This window comes from Gracilinanus agilis, chromosome 3, assembly GCF_016433145.1.
Source record: "Gracilinanus agilis isolate LMUSP501 chromosome 3, AgileGrace, whole genome shotgun sequence".
Classification (NCBI taxonomy): domain Eukaryota; kingdom Metazoa; phylum Chordata; class Mammalia; order Didelphimorphia; family Didelphidae; genus Gracilinanus; species Gracilinanus agilis.
The window spans coordinates 75,409,627-75,426,685 of record NC_058132.1 but is presented as its reverse complement, the minus strand read 5'-3'; the positions used below and the strand labels follow the sequence as shown (position 1 = coordinate 75,426,685).

Sequence of the window (17,059 nt, the reverse complement as noted above, 5' to 3'; positions counted from 1 at the left end):
CTCTCCCTGAAGATCTTTGTTACCTTCAGTGTTATACTCCCTGACTTCAGCCTCATATTATATCCTGAATCTCAACATTACATCCTACCTGCAACTCATATTATCTACCTAGCAAGTACCTGACAACATCCCTTCAAAATCCCCTTTAACCTAATACCTTTCCCAAATTCACCCATAACACTGGCCAAAGTATTTAAGCTTCAGCTTCAGTAGTTGACCTTCTCTTGGGTCAAATATAAACTCTTCTGTTTAGTTTTAAAATGTGTACGATATTTTTTTTTAGAACAATCTGGCAGTATGGAATCAAACTTTAATAAAATGTTTTTGATCTAATAATTCCTTCACTACCTGGTCCCAAATTGCATTTCCAGCCATATTATATAGTTCCTCTTCCCTGCAGCTCAGTGATCTAATCAAACTGGCCTTCTCATACATACCACCTTCTACCTTCTGTCTCAGTGCCTGGCTGTCCCCCATGCCTGATTCCCTCCTTGGTCCCCTGCCTCCTAGAATTCCTCTTTCTTCAAGACACAGCTCAGACATTACTCAGGCATGACCTTCTAGGCCCTAGAATCTAAGGGAATCCTTTCCTGATCCCTTCAGCTGCTCATCCTCACCCCAAACTACCTTATATTTATTTGTTTCAACTAGGTGATGCAGTGGATAGAGCACCTGGCCTGAAGGTCAGGAAGACTCATCTTCTTGAATTTAAATCTGGCTGCAGACACCTATTAGCTTTGCAACCCTAAGTCACTTAATTCTGTTTGTCTTAGTTTCCCCATCTATAAAATCAACTGGAAAAGGAAATGGCAAGTCTCTGCAGGATCTCTTCCAAGAAAACCCCAAATGGGATCACAAAGAGTCAGACGTGACTGAAAAATGACTGAGCAACAACCATTTATTTGCATTTATTATCTTTATGTATAAAGGAAGAAGAAGTGTTGACTGTGCAGGAGATCTAGAATCAGGAAGACCTGAATTCAAATCTAGCCTCAAACACTAGTTGTATGATCCTGGGCAAGTCACTCAACCACTGTCTGCCTCAATTTCCTGAAATAGAGATAATAACTGTACCTACTTCTCAGGATTGTCATCTGGGTTAAATGTGGAAAAAGTCCTGGACTCAAAGTTAAAAAGACCTGAGCTCAAATCCAGCCTCTGACACTTATTAACTATGTGACCCTGGGCAAGTCACTTAATCTCTGTTTGCTTCAGGTTTCTCATCTGTTAAATGGGAATAATGAGAGCATCCTCCTTCCAGGGTTTTGAGGATTGAATGAGATAATAATTGGAGCACATTACACAGTGCTAAGCATATATTAGACTAGATGCTATTTTTTTTAATCCTTAGAATCAATAAGTGGTAAGGGCTAGGCAATGGGGGTTAAGTGACTTGCCCAGGGTCATACAGCTAGGAAGTGTCTGTGGCCAGATTTGAACCCTGGACCTCCTATCTCTGTGCCTGACTCTCAATCCACTGAGCCACCCAGCTGCCCCCAAGATGCTCTATTATTCATGTTTATTGTCATTGTTGTTTAGATGATTCAGCCTGTCCAATATCTTCAGGACCCCATTTGGGCTTTTCTTGGCAAAGACTGCAGTGGTTTGCTGTTTTCATCTCCAGCTCATTTTACAGATGAATAATAATAATAATAGTAATAGCTATTAATATCAGCTGTTATTAAAGTGCTTTGCAAACCTTAAAAACTCTTTGTAACTGCTAGCTATTATTACGATCAATCCTTATCCCTCTACATGCTTCTGTTGTCTCCTTCGTTAGAGTCGAAGGGCCTTGCAAGTAGAGGGATTGTTCATTTATTGTAGTCGTAGTCCCAGCAACCACCCCAGTGCCTGGTACATAGGAGGTATTTAAAAAATGCTCGTCGATTGATCAGTTCATTACTGGAAACAATTTAAATGTCCAGCAACAGGGAGATGGTTAAGCGAATTATATTGTGTTAATATAATGGGACACTATAAGGCAATTAGGCTAAGCAAGTGTGAAGAATAGAAGGGAATCTGGAAAGACTTTAATGGAATAATACATATACAAAGAAATCTACATGGAAAAATACATAATACATAGAAGAAAAAAAAAAAAAGCAAAACCAGAAATACACATGAACTTTGACCACCTAAAAGGAAAAACAAAATAAAACGGAAATAAGTTGGAATCTTGGGATCATTAGATTTAGGGCTAGAAAAGCCCCTGCAGGCGGTCTTGTCCACTGCTTTTATCTTAGGGATGAGGAGCTTGAGACACAACGAGATAAGGTGACTCACCTAAGTCTTACAGGTAAACAAGCAATAAAACTAGGAGTTGGACTCTGGTCCTCTGACTACAAATCCAGGGGTCTTGTGACTTTTGTATAAATAAAAGGAAGGGAGGGGAAGGAATAAGCATTTATAGGGTGCCTACTGTTTTATTTGATTTCTCCTAACAACCCTGAAATAAGTGCTACTTGTATCCCTATTTTACAGCTGAGGAAAATGAGGCAAACAGTAGTTAAGTGACTTGCCCAAGGTTGCACAGCTATTAAGCATCCGAACCTGGATTTGAACTCATGTCTTCCTGACTCCAGACTCCGGGCTCTATCCATTAAGCCACCTAGGTGCCTCTAGATAGAGAATCATGATAGAGACTTAGAGGGGAAGGAAAGAAGGAAAGAAATAAGCATTTTTTTTAAATAACCCTTCCTGGGGGCAGCTGGATAGCTCAGTGGATTGAGAGCCAGGCCTAGAGATAGGAGGTCCAAGGTTCAAATCTGAAAAAGGCCTGAAAAGGAACAGTGGACTTCATACAAAATACCAGGCTACTCTACCCAGGTTACCTTTCTTCATGAAGGAAAAAAAAATGAGAAAACACTTAGAAAGTAACTTGAAAAACAGGCAGGAATGATGAGAATCCAGACAAGAATAGTGGAATCCCTTCCCCAAGGAGATTTTTAAAAATTAATTTTTTATGTTTCGGTTTCATATTTTTTTCTTCCTCTATACCCTTCCATACCCATGGGGAAGGCAAACACCCAAGGAGATTTGGGGGAATTTTTAAAGATCTCCAGGGAATGGAATATATGGGGTTTCAGAAACTACAGCAACCAAATACCTATTCCAGAAATGTCTGGCTTTTTTTTTTTCTTAAATCTTCTTTTAACTGTGGGAGTCAGAATGCAGATCAAAGTATACAATTTTTTACTTTAGTTCATTTGGGTTTATATTTTGGGGTTTGGTTTTATATGAATATTCTCTTACAAAAATGAGCGATATGGAAATATGTTTCACATTATTATATATACATATTTATGTATCCCAGGTCAGATTGCTTACCAGCTCTGGGAAGGGATGGGGGAAGAATGGAGAGAGAAAATTTGGATCATATAAATTCAGAAGATTTCTATGGAAGATTGTTATTACATGTAATTGGTAAAATAAAATAACTTTACCAAAAAATCTTCTAACTTTTTCTCCATCTTGCTGAATTCACTCTCACCCTCAAAAGGAGAAGCACCATGTTCCACGGTGATAGCCTCACACTCCATGTTCCTTCAGGCACAACAACCTTGAACTTCTGGTCTAACTCAATGAGCTTTGATTGATCTCTTATATAGGAAGGAGGAAGGAAGGAAGGAAGGAAGGAAGGAAGGAAGGAAGGAAGGAAGAGAGAGAGAGAAAGCAATGGGAGGGGATGCTAAAAACTAGGGGAACAAGAATATAGATAAACCTGTTGTTGACTAATGGATAAATATAGATGGGTAGATAGATAAGAGATGATAGATAGATAAATAGGAGGCAGGGCAACTAAGCAGCACAGCGGCTAGAGTGCCAGGTCTGGAGTCAGGAGGACCTGGGTTCAAATCTGGCCTCAGACACTTCCTAGCTGGGTGACCTTGGGCAATTCTCTAACACCCACTACTTAAGCCTTGCTGCTCTTCTGTCTTAAAATGAAGACAAAAGGTAAGGATTTTTTTTTTTTTTTTTTTTTTTTACAAAGGGCAACTATGGCAGGCACCAGAAACTGAGGGGATCAGGAAAGATTTCACATAGAAATCAATGGTTATCTAAATTTTGAAGAAAACATGGGATTCATGGGATTCTAAGAGGCAGGAGGGGAAGAGGGGGACAGCAAAAGCCTAAACAAAGGACGAGGATGTCATGGCTGAAGACAGCAAAAATGCTACTTTGACTGGCCTGAAGAGATTGCAAAGGGAAGGAATGTACAATAAGGCTGTAAATGTAGGTTGGAGCCAGGCTGTGAAGGACTAAAAAGCCAAACAGGAGTTTCTATTTGCTCCTTCGGGCAATGGGGAGTTGTTAGAGTTTATTGAGAAGGGAAAGACCTGGTAAGACCAGAGCTTTAGAAAGATCACCTTCGCATCTGTGTGGAGGACGGATCGGAGTGGGGAATGGCCAATGAGAAGGCTATTACAGTAGGCTGGGTTAGATGAGGGCCTAAACTAGGGTAATGGCTATGTGAGTGGAGATGAGACAAATGTGAACAAAATGGTGGAAGTAGAAAGGGAAAGATTTGGCAATTGACTTAAAATGTGTGTGAGGGAGAGTGAGGTCCCATAGAAAGAACACAAGGGGTGCCTGGGGGACCAAAAGGATGATGACGGAAAAGAGAAATTAAGAAGAGGCTGCGTTTGGGGAAAAGAGTGATTCTGTTGTAGACATACTGAGTTTAAGGTGCCTCTGGGATATCTTGTTCAAAAGGTACAATAGGCTATTGGCAATGTGGATCTGGAGCTGTGGAGAGATAGCAGGGCTGTATTTAGAAATCTGGGAATCATCTGAAGAGACAGAGGAAGCAAAGGGATTTGTCGAGCACATCTCAGGGAGAGAATGTAAAGAAAGAGAAGAGGGTTCGGGTAGTCTCGGGATATGTGTTCAGCTGGGGACAGGGATATAGATGATGAACCAGAAAAGGAGCCTGAGAAGGTGGGGTGGTGTCAGGCAGGTAAGAGGAGAACCAAGAGAGAGCAGTGTCATAAAAATCCAATGAGGAGAGAGAAGATAAGAGGAGGGGGGCGGGTAACAACCCCAAATGCCGCAGAGATGTCAGGAAGGATAAGGATTGAGAAAAGGCCATTGGATCTGGCAATGAAGAGATCACTGATAACCTTGGAGAGAGCAGTTTCTTTGAGGGATGAATTCAGAAGCTCTGATGAGAGGGTTGAGAATTGATTGAGAGAGAGGAAGGAGAGACGTAACCTTTTATGTTATTATGTATTGTTTTAATAAATACATAACCTTTTCTAGGAATTTGACTGTGAAAGGGAAGAAATGGTAAGGTCTAGTGAAAAGTTTTCTTTTGTTTTGTTTTTTAAAGATGAGAAAAGGGGTACTAGGTGGCCCTAGCTAAGACCTGTGTTAAGAGATATGGGGAACAGCTGGGTTGCTCAGTGGATTGAGAACCAGGCCTAGAGACCGGTGATCCCGGATTCAAATCTGGATTCAGACATTTCCTAGGTAGGTGACTAGGCAAGCTGCGTAACCCCAATTGCCTAGACTTTACCATTCTTCTGCCTTAGAACCAATATGTAGTATCAATGCTAAGACAGAAGGTAAAGGTTTAAAAAAGAGAGAGAGAGAGAGAAACTGGGTTCAAATCCAACCTCAGACACTTCCTAGCTCTGTGACCTTGGGCAAGTCCACTTAACCCCTCTTGCCTAGCCTTTGCTGTTCTACTGTTTTAGAACCAATTGTATCAATTCTAAGACAGAAGGGGAGGGTTTAAAAAGAAAAAAGGTTGAAAAAGACTTGGATGAAAGAGGGAGAAGTGAGAATTGGAGGGAAGGGATAATCTCAGAGAGGCACTCTGCCAAAGGACACATGAGGAGATGGAATCAAAGATCCATATAAGAGGATTGGCCCTGGAGAGAAAGTAGGAAGAGACTAAAGAAGGAGAAAACAGGGATGATGTCTAAGGGGTTAAGTGAATAGAGTCAGACTAGGAGTCAGGATTGAATTTTTTGCATGTCATCTCCTCTACTAGAATATAAGCTTTTTTAGGGGGTAATTGTGTGGTGCAGTGGATTCAGAGCCAGGCCTAGAGATGGGAGGTCCTAGATTCAAATCTGGCCTCAGACACTTCCAAGATGTGTGACCCTGGGCAAGTCACTTAACCCCCACTGATAAGCCCTTACCACTTTTTTTTTTTTTTTTTTTTAATAAACCCTTACCTTTTGTCTTGGAGTCAATACTGTGAATTGGTTCCAAGGCAGAAGAGTGGTAAGGGTAGGCAATGGGGGTCAAGTGACTTGCCCAGGGTCACACAGCTAGGAAGTATCTGAGGTCAGATTTGAACCCAGGACCTCTTGTCTCTAGGCCTGGCTCTCAATCCACTGAGCCACCCAGCTGCCCCCCCTTACCACTCTTCTGCCTTAGAACTAATACACAATAATGATTCTAAGATGAAGGTAAGAGTTTTTTAAAAAGCAGCTCTTTGAGGGCAGAACATATTTTTGATCTTTCTTTATATTTTGTTGTTATTAGTTACTTCAGTCATGTCCAATTCTTCATGACCACATTTGAGATTTTCTTGGCAAAGATCCTGGAGTGGTTTGCCATTTCCTTTTCCAGCTCATTTTACAGATGAGAAAACTGAAGCAAATAAAGTTAGGTAACTTGCCAAGGGTCACACAGCTGGTAAATATCTGAGGCTACATTAATTCAGGTCTTTTTGACCCCAAATCTGACACTCTATCCACTGTGCCACATAGCTGCCCATTCGGATCACAGAACTGAGTTAATTCTTGCTGACTAAATGATGACTGAAGCAATCAGCAAACCTTTATGAAGGGCTGACTACCTACCAGGTGACGTGCTAAGGGCTGGGGGACACAAAGGAAAAGCAAACACAAGATATAACCCGAGTTCAGATGCTGCCCCTGATACAGATTTACTGGCTCTCTGACCCAAGGCAGTTTATTTAACATCTCTGTGTCCTGGGCAACTCTTTAAGACTTTAAGTCCGCAGCTGTCCTGGCAGCTGCTAAGCTCCTCCCTTGAGGCGAATGGCATGACCCTGGTCAGGGAGCCACAGAAAAATAAATACCAGCCAAACTTGCCCAGGCAACTCTGTTAGGAGAGGCTGCCCAGAGACCTACAAACCCCCTCAGCTGTCCTGCCAAGCGGCTCTCAGGTTCAGCCTCTCTGACTCGTGGGCCACAGAAGTTGATAGGAGTTAGGGACCTCGAAGACCCCTGAGTCCAATCATCTTATTTTACAAATGAGGAAACTGAGGCCAGTTACTTAGGAATAGGGACCCATGATTCCATGAGTATAAGGACCCCCTGGATGAGAAAAACTCTCTGGAGACATACAGAGAAGCACCTTCACTGCCCCTTGGGAGGGAGGATGCCTTCCATTATACAAGGCAGAAATTGGAGTCTCGGCTCACTCCACTTTGCTTCTGCTGACCTGCCTTGTTTCAACTCCACCAGACATTGGGAATCCCAAAGGGTCTTGTCCCCTAGCTGATATGAGCTCTTTGAGGGCAGAGACTTTCTATTTGCGTGGACCTGGCACATAATGTTTTCCATATCTAGCCATCATCTCTCCTCCTCAACTCCTTCCTTACTTCCTGCCTTCCCTCAACTCCCTTCCTTTCTACCTCTATCTCTCTCTCCATTCCTTCCTTCCTTTTCTTTCCATGTGTTTGACATACACACTTTGCACTCAGTCACCCTCTCCTGGCCCATATTCTTACTCTCGGGTTCACCATCTTCAGCGATCTTTCCATATATTTTTCCACATTTCATTAAACATTTCCCAATTACATGTAAGAAGTCATCTTTTAAAAGAACATCTTTTCATTAATATTCTTCTTGTTAATGAGCATCTTTCCATCAACATTCATCTGTTTTGAAATTTTGAGTTCTAAATTTTCTCCCTCTCCTTTCCCTCCCTCCTCACCCCTTGAGAAGGCAAACATTATGATATCCATTATACATGGGAAGTCATGCAAAACATATATTTACATATTTACCATATTAACCATGCTGCAAAAGGAAACACGCAAGAAAGCAGGGGAGAAAGAAAAACAGTCTATATTCAGAGTCTATCACATCAATTCTCTTTCTGGAGGTGGAGAACATTTTGCATCCTAGGGCCTCTGGAATTGTCTTGGATCATTTTCTTTCTTTCTTTTTTTTAAAACTCATACCTTTCATCTTGGAGTCAATACTGTGTATTGGCTCCAAGGCAGAAGAGTGGTAAGGGCTAGGCAATGGGAGTTAAGTGACTTGCCCAGGGTCACACAGCTGGGAAGTGTCTAAGGCCAAATTTGAACCCAGGACCTCCTGTCTCTAGGCCTGGATTTCAATCCACTGAGCCACCCAGCTGCCCCCTTGGATCATTTTCTTGATTAGAGTGGCTAAGTCTTTCTCAGTTAATCATCCTCACAATATTGCTGCTATTGTGGATGATGTTCTCCTGGTTCTGCTCATTTCACTTTGCATAAGTTCATGCATATCTTCCCAGGTTTTTTCTGAAACTACTACACCACATTTTTTTTAACCCTTACCTGCTGTCTTAGAATCAATACTAAGTATTTAGTTCCAAGGCAGAAGAGTGGTAAGGGATAGGTAATTTGGGTTAAGGGTCACCCACCTAGAAAATATCTGAGGCTAGATTGGAACCTAGGACTTCTGGGCTTCAGGCCTGGCTCTCTATCCACTGAGCCATCTAGCTGCTCCTCCTACACTACTTCTTAAACCAAATACAGGAAAATTCAGGAATCCATAGAAATGACTAATCACTCATAAGTACCTCAAAAATAAGACCCAAGGGGCAGCTGGGTGGCTCAGTGGATTGAGAGCCAGACCTAGAGACAGGAGGTCCTAGGTTCAAATCTGGCCTGAGACACTTCCTAGCTGGGTGACCCTGGGCAAGTCACTTGACCCCCATTGCCTACCCTTACCACTCTTCTGCCTCGGAGCCAATACACAGTATTGATTCCAAGATGGAAAGTAAGGGTTTAAAAAAAAAAAGAATAAGATCCAGCTGCCCCCACTTGTCCCAGTCTAGTCTTGTAGAAGAATAAGTCAATCCCATGCCTTGAATGCTCTCCTTCTTCCCCTTGGCCTCTTAGCTTCCTTGGTGTCCTTCAAGACTGAGTTCAAGGGGGCAGCTGGGTGTTTCAGTGGATTGAGAGCCAGTCCTAGAGTTGGGAGGTCCTGGGTTCAAATCTGGCCTCAGACAATTCCTAGCTGTGTGACCCTGGGCAAGTCACTTAACTCCCATTGCCTAGCTCTTACTGCTCTTCTGCCTTGGAACCAATATACAGTATTGACTCCAAAATGGAAAGTAAGGGTTTAAAAAAAAAAAAAAGACTGAGCTCAAATCCTACCTTCTTCAGGTCTCTTCCAATTCCTGCAGCTACTAGTGCCTTCCTCTTTGAAATGACCCTTCATCTACTCTATAAATATCCTGGAAGTCAAAAGGATCTGGGTTCTAGTCCTGCCTCCGTCACACACTGGTTGTGTGGCCCTGGATAAGTCACCCAACCTAAAAAGGAAGGTGCTAGCTGCATCGGCAGAAGGAATTTTCCCCACCTGGGACTTCTTTTAACCAACGATGTCACTAGTCCAGCCCATTAGAATGCGAGCTCCTAGAGAGCTGGGATTGTTTTTTGCTTTTATTATTTTCCCAGCACTTGGCTCAGTGACCTGCTGGAGAATTCTGTTTCCTTTTCATGTGAAAGATGAGGTCAGAAACTGTTTTCACTTTGACCAGTGCCAAGCACGGTGCTTCTCTAGCCTGGCAGTTTTAACTGTCTCATCTCAGAACTTCCTTCTTGGACCATCTGCCTCACCCGGCCCACGACTTCAGGAAGACCCCAGCCCTGCTTCACAACCTCCTGGCCAGCAGCCCAACAGTCTCCCACCCTCCCTCCCCATCTCCCGTTCTAGAATCAACTCTGCCAGTTTTCTTGGAAGAAGTTTGGCCATCTACACTGCCCCCCCATCCTTATCGCTGTCTCTGGCCACCGTTCCCCATGGGTGCTATATCCTTTTATTTCAGGGGTTCTTAAAATTGGGGGAGGGGGCCATGGACTCCTCTGGCAGTCTGGTGATGCCTTTGGGTCCCTTTTAGAATAAAAAAACCCCAAATGTCTAAACTAAAACACAGGATGACAAAGGAAAGCAATTATATTGCAATGCAACATGTAGATGGGAACATTGTAATAATGTAAGGTCTAGTGGCAAGTCTGATCACTGCAGTCATTTTGAAATAATGATGAGCTAGCAAGCAGGGTAAGTCGTTTAACCCCCATTGCCTAACCTTTACTGCTTTTTTCTACCTTGGAACCAATATACAGCATTGATTCCAAGATGGAAGGTAAGGGCTAAAAAAAAAAAAAAAAAAAAAAAAAAAAAAAAACTATCATTTCTAGGACTTCTAGGACAAACAAGTATTTTTTCTTAAATAAGTCCTCCTACCTGGATAGATTTCAGACATTCCATGAATGTGGATGAGGAAAAAAATACATCTTTATTTTTACTAGCCCCGAACTGAAATTTAGCATTTCTTTCACTTATAAATATAAGCAACAAACTCTAGTGATATTAGAAGTCTTGTGACCTTGTCACCAGATTTTTCATATCCTATTACAGTTGTCACAGATATCTCAAAATATCACTCACGTTCATCACTACTTTGAAATTACTGTAGTTATTAGACCTGCCACTAGATTTCAGTCTCTCTGCCTACAGTCTGGATTTTATTATAATTGATTTCCTTTGTCACATCCTTTTATTTTATGTATTTAAAAACATATAATGGGGGCCACTAGGTTGCACAGTAGATAGAGAACCAGGCCTAGAGTTGGGAAGACCTAGATTCAAATTTGGCCTCAGATACTTCCTAGCTGTGGGATCCTGGACAAGTCACTTAACCCAAATTGCCTCTCTCTTACTGATATTCACTTTTATCAATTACTGATATTTACTTACTGGACAAGATCGGCAATTGGTGTTAAGTGCCTTAGAATTCTAAGACAAAAGAGAAAGATTCAAAAACAAACAAATGAACAAAAATGTGATTCTGAGGACAAAAACGTGATTCTGAGAAGTCCATAGGTTCAGACAGCCAAAGGGATCCAGGCCTGAAAAAGGTCCCAAGCCCTAAGACTTAAAGACCTTTATTTAGAGGCTGTCTCCAAACAACTTTTCTAGCCTTATAATATTTTTCTTGAGAGGTTCTATCATTTAACTGGCCTTCTTATTGTTCCTCACACTTTTTTTTCTTTTTTTTTTAAAACCTCAACTTCTGTGTATTGGCTCCTAGGTGGAAGAGTGGTAAGGGTGGGCAATGGGGGTCAAGTGACTTGCCCAGGGTCACACAGCTGGGAAGTGTCTGAGGTGGGATTTGAACCTATGACCTCCCATCTCTAGGCCTGACTCTCAATCCACTGAGCTACCCAGCTGCCCCTGTACCTCATTCTTAATGTTTCATTTTTCATCACTGTCTACCCAGTGTCTGGAATACAATTCCCCCTCATTTCTGCCTCATACAGTCTCTTATTACCTTCGAGTCTGGGCTCACGTATACATTTTTTTAATCAACCCTTTTCTGATTCCCTCTTTCCCCTAGCTGCTAGTGTCTTTCCTGATAAAACTACCTTATTTTTTTTTTTTGTATTTGTTTTGTATATACTTGTAAATGTGCCTGTGTCTCCTTAATAGAACATAAACTTCCAGAGGTCAGAGACTTTTGCCCCAGCAACCTGTACACCCTAGAGATGTCTTGGCCCCTGTGGTCCTCTCTTCTGATTAGTGAGTTCCGGCCCAGGAATAACATTTAAAGACATGCCCAGACCATCCATGCTCACTTCTCTCCTGTCTCTAGTTTGGATTCTTTGGACTTTTTCACCTTGCCCTGACATAAGTACCCTCTTAGTCCTCTCCCCCTAGATTTCTAGTTTCCTTTAATGTGTTATCTTTCCCCATTATATTGCAAGTTCTTTGAGGATAGGGATTGTCTTTTTGTGGAAAGAGGACAAGGAGGGAAGGTATTTGTATTTCCAGGAATTAGCACGGTATGCAACATATGACAGTTACAAAATAAATACTGATTATCTGGTTCGATTTAATACTATTATATATAGGCTAATGTTTTGGGTCATTTGGATATTTTTGGATCCTCATTCTTTTATAAGCATTTTTATAAAATTTATATTTTACATGTAAAATAAATATATTACAAATTTATATTTATACATTTTAATAAACATTCCATCTATATCTTTGTCCTAGTTATTAATAAAAATGATGAACAGCACAGAGTCAATCACAGATCTCTGGAGAACTCTACAAAAGACCTTATTTCAAGTTGCCATTAATCCATTAATGACTACTCTTTGGTGCTAGCTATTAAACCAATTCTGAATCCAGTAACGCCACGATCACTTAGAATAGCGTGATGGACTTTGTCAAAAGCTTCCTTAAAACCTAGGAATTCTATGTCTATAGAATTCTTCTGCTTTGTCAGTCTAATAAGCCCATCAAAATGGAAGCAAGGCTAGTTTTCTTGGTCTAATTTTAACAATTAGAATTGCTTTTGATCATTGCTTCCTTTTCTAACTGTTCACTGACCACCCCTTTAATAATATAACACTTGTAAAGCAGTAGTCAAGTGTTTCAAGTTTGCTGGTCTTTGCCTGTATTTGTCTAATCTTAGATGCCAAGGAAAGACGGAAAGGTGGAGTTATAATAGATAGAAGGGGATCTAAGTTAAAGGCTAGCTGTCAAATGTACTAACGTTATGGGCTATTTTCAAGTTCAAGATAGAGTGCTTTGCAAGACGGCTAGGTGGAGCTATAGTGCAGAGATTACCAGATCCAAAGTCAAAATCTCAAATCAAAATTGGCATCAATCACTTACTAGCTGTGTGATCCTGGGTATGTCATTGGACAAGTCTGTCAGCCTCCTTTGTTTCCTCATCTATAAAATAGAGATAATAATAGCACCTTCCTTCTAGGATCGTTGTGAGGGTCAAATAAGATAATACTTATAAAGCATTTATCACAATGCCCAGCACATAGTAGGAGCTATGTAAATATTAGCTATTGTTATAGTATAATGTAATATTATATACATATAATATAATAGTACAATAATTATAAAATGCTTAGAAAAATGTCTAGCACATAGTAAGAGCCATATAAATGTTAGCAATGATGATGTTATGGTGACAACATGGATAACACCTGCCTTTCAGACTTCAGGCTGCATCTTTACTTCTTTGTATTCATCTCATATATTATTTCTTATACCACAGTAATATTCTACTATATTCATGTACTACAATTTGTTCAACCATCAACTAATCAATGGATATTTACCTGAATTCCAATTCTTTGTTATCACAACAAATATAAATATTTTGGTGTACATGGGGATTTTCTTCTTTTTAGTGGCTTCCTTGTGGTATAAACCCAAGAACTGAATTACTAGGTTAAAAGATATGAACACTTTTGTAACTTATCTACAGAATTCTAAATTGATTTCCAAAATAGTCATACCAATTCACATATCCACCAACAACATTAAATAGGCACTAGTCTGCCTGCCTTCCCACAACCCTTCCAAGAATTGTTCCTCTTGTCATCTTTGACCATTTGCAAGGTGTGAGGGAAAACCTTGGGGGTTTTTTGATGTGCATTTCTCTTATTATTAACAATTTGGAACATTCTTTCATATGAGGTGAGGAAAGGAAGAAGTGTTTGTTTCATGGCAGAAACTATGCTGAATACTTTACAAATAAGATCCCATTTAATCCTCACGGTGTCGTTGTTAATAGTTGGTAGGTCTTCTTTTGAAAACTGTTCATATTCTTTGACCATTTGGAGACTATCTAATGGGGAATGTCTTTTGTTTTTATATACATGTGTGTATACATATATCTGTAATTGCTTATATATTTTGAATATGAAGCTGTTATTGGAGAAATTCAATAACAAAGATTTATTTTCCTCTTCAACCACTTCACTTCTTATCCTAGGTGCATTTATTTTGTCTGTAAAGAAGCTGATCTGTTTCATATAATCAAAGTTATCTGTTTTATCTTTGTAAATGCCTCCATCTCTTATTTGGTCAAGAATAGATCTCCTAGACATAGAAGAGACCTCCTCCTATAGCAGATCTTTTGTGCAAGACACCCCTAGCAGGGGCTTTTCTGTCTTCCCTTTCTCTGTGCGATGACCTCTAACTGCTTGTCTTGTCTCATCCCCCTAATCTCTACAATCCTCCCTACCAGACCCAGGCTGGTTTCTATTTGGGGCACCATCTCTTTGGTCTGGATCATTCAGTAGATCTCTCTGTTAATATACAGGAGCATCTGTTTCTGTCACTCCCTTTTTCCTTATTTCTCTCACAGCTCTTCCCCCACTCCATTCAGCTATTTTGCTTCTGATCTCATTACTGCCTCTTCTGTTGGTCATTGACAATGCCCAGAGGGACAAGGACAAGATCTCTAGTGGTCAGACTTGTATTCTCCACTCCCAGCCCGGGCAAGCTGTACTGCTCGTCTTTCAAAAGCTCTGCTGCGGGGTGTCCTGCCATCCAATAGGTGGGTCCTCACAGCAGCTCACCATGCCCCCTAGAACCTTGGAATGGTCCTGGGGAAACACAATCTCTAGCTCCTGGAGCCATCACAGCAATTGGTCAGGTGGACCATTGAGTACTTTACTCATGGAGCACAACTCCAAAACCAACAACCATCTCACACTGCTCTGTCTGGAGAAGCCAGTGAAGCTGACCCCTGAGATTCAGCTCATTTATCTGGCAAAGAACCGTGCCAATCCAAAGCCCACTTGCCTGTTGTCAGCCCGGGATACCATTTCTAGTCCTATTGTCAAATATCCCAGCACCATCCAGTGTGAGAACATCATGATGAAAGTTGCAAAAATTCCTATGCAGGAGCTCTCACTCCAGGCATGGTCTGTGCTGGGGATTAGAAAGCTGAGAAGGACTCCTTCCTGGATGACTCCAGAGTCCCATTGGTGTGCAAAGGGAACATATAATTGCATTATGATCTGTAAAGAGTGTATTTACTCAGTAATGTACTGGAGCCAACTCTAACCTGCTAAAGCCTATTGTTAAATTTTCAGGGCGTTTATTCATACCTCAAAAATAGGCAATTGCTAGTGTTATAATCATTAATCAAACTTTGATCTTTTTAGACTGAAAAAAGTTTTTTGGTTTTTTGGTGTTTTTTTTTAGAATTGTGATTATTTTAATGTGAGGAATTTATATGTATTTTTTTTTTAGAAAATTTTTCTGTGGTTACATGACTCATGTTCTTACTTTCCCCTCCACCCTTAGTCCCCTCCCTCCCTCCCCGCCCAGCCAACACTGGTTTTAACATAAGTAGACTGAAAAAAGTTTTGACAATTTAGATTAAATTTAAAAGTCTATGGCAGGGGGGCAGCTGGGTGATTCAGTGGCTTGAGAGCCAGACCGAGAGACAGGAGGTCCTGGGTTCACGTCTGGCCTCAGACACTTCCCAGCTGGGTGACCCTGGGCAAGTCACTTGACCCCCATTGCCTAGCCCTTACCACTCTTCTGCCTTGGAGCCAATATAGTATATTGGCTATATTGGTAAGGGTTTTTTTTTTTTAATAAATAAGCAAACAAATAAATGAATGAATGAATAAAAGTCTATAGTGGAGGCAGCTGGATAGCTCAGTGGATTGAGAGCTAGGCCCAGAGATAGGAGGTCCTGGGTTCACATCTGGCTTCAAACACTTCCCAGCTGGGTGACCGTGGGCAAGTCACTTAACCCCTATTGCAGTATTTTGTTATCATTATTATTGCTATTATTATTATTTTCTAATCCTTTAATGTTTTCAAAATACTTTATAACCATTATCTCATTCAGGTCTCATAATCCCCCTGCATTTAGTATTTCTGCCTTTTAACATTTGTTCCAAATATTTATGTGCCTTTATATCTGGCCAATTATTTTAGAAGTTTCATGTGGTTCTGGGAAATATGTACATTCCTTAGCAGTTCCATTTAGAAGGCATTCTATAAGACTTTTTGTGCTAATTTCTCTAGTAATTTGATTTTAGTTCTATTTTCCCTTTTGATTCTCTTTCTATTTAGACCTGTCTACAACTGAGAGAGGGATATTGAAATTATCTGTCACAATTGTGTGTAACTCACTTAATGTTTCTTTCATAAATTTAGAAGCTAAGGCATTTGAAATATACAAGTTTAATATTGATCTTGGTTCATTGTCTAAAGATTCTTTTTCTTTTTTTTCAAATCCTTACTTTCCATCTTAAAGTCCATACTGTGCATTGGTTCCAAGGCAGAAGAGCAGTTAGGGTCAGGCAATTTGGATTAATTGACTTGCCCAGAGTCACACAACTAGGAAGTATCTGAGGTAAGATTTGAACAGGATTTCTCATCTCTAGGTCTGGCTCTCAATCCACTGAGCCACCTAGCTGCCCTCTAGGGATTCTTTCAACATAATATAGTCTCCTTGTTTATTCCTTTTTTATATTTTGAATGTTGGTTTTTGCTTTATCTGTTTTATAGCATGTTTCATGCAATTCCTGGTTTTTTTATTTGCCTGACCTATTTTATATCATCATAACATTTATTCTAGTAAATTTTTTTCTAGCCCTTCATTTTTATTCTGTGTTTATCTTTGTTTTTAAAATATGTTTCTTGCAAATAAAAGATTGTGAGCTTTTCCTACCTAATCTCTCATTCTTTTTCATTTGATTGTATTGTTTAATATACTTACATTTAAAGTTATGAAAGTTAGGTTTATATTTTTCTCAATATGTCTAATATTTTTCCAAATTAATATTTTTCTTTCTTTTTCTATAAATGCGGAACTTAGCTTAGTCTATTTTAAGCTACCCTATTCCCTCTGACTCCCTCATCTTCAACCACTTCCTCCTCATTTGTTACTTCTTTCACTAGTTTTGGAGTTTTGCTTATTAGTTCCTTTTTCTTGCTTGCTTTTATCTAATTATTTAATTTATGGAGAATCTCCCATAGGAACATTCATCAGTGGTATTCAACTGCTTAAACAAATT

The 17,059-nt window shown here is 40.3% G+C and overlaps 1 pseudogene; it reads left to right on the top strand.

Moving 5' to 3' along the window:
• Window positions 1-4,881: 4,881 nt before the first annotated feature.
• On the top strand, window positions 4,882-15,028 carry LOC123241063 (annotated as a pseudogene).
• The last annotated feature ends 2,031 nt before the right edge of the window (window positions 15,029-17,059 follow it).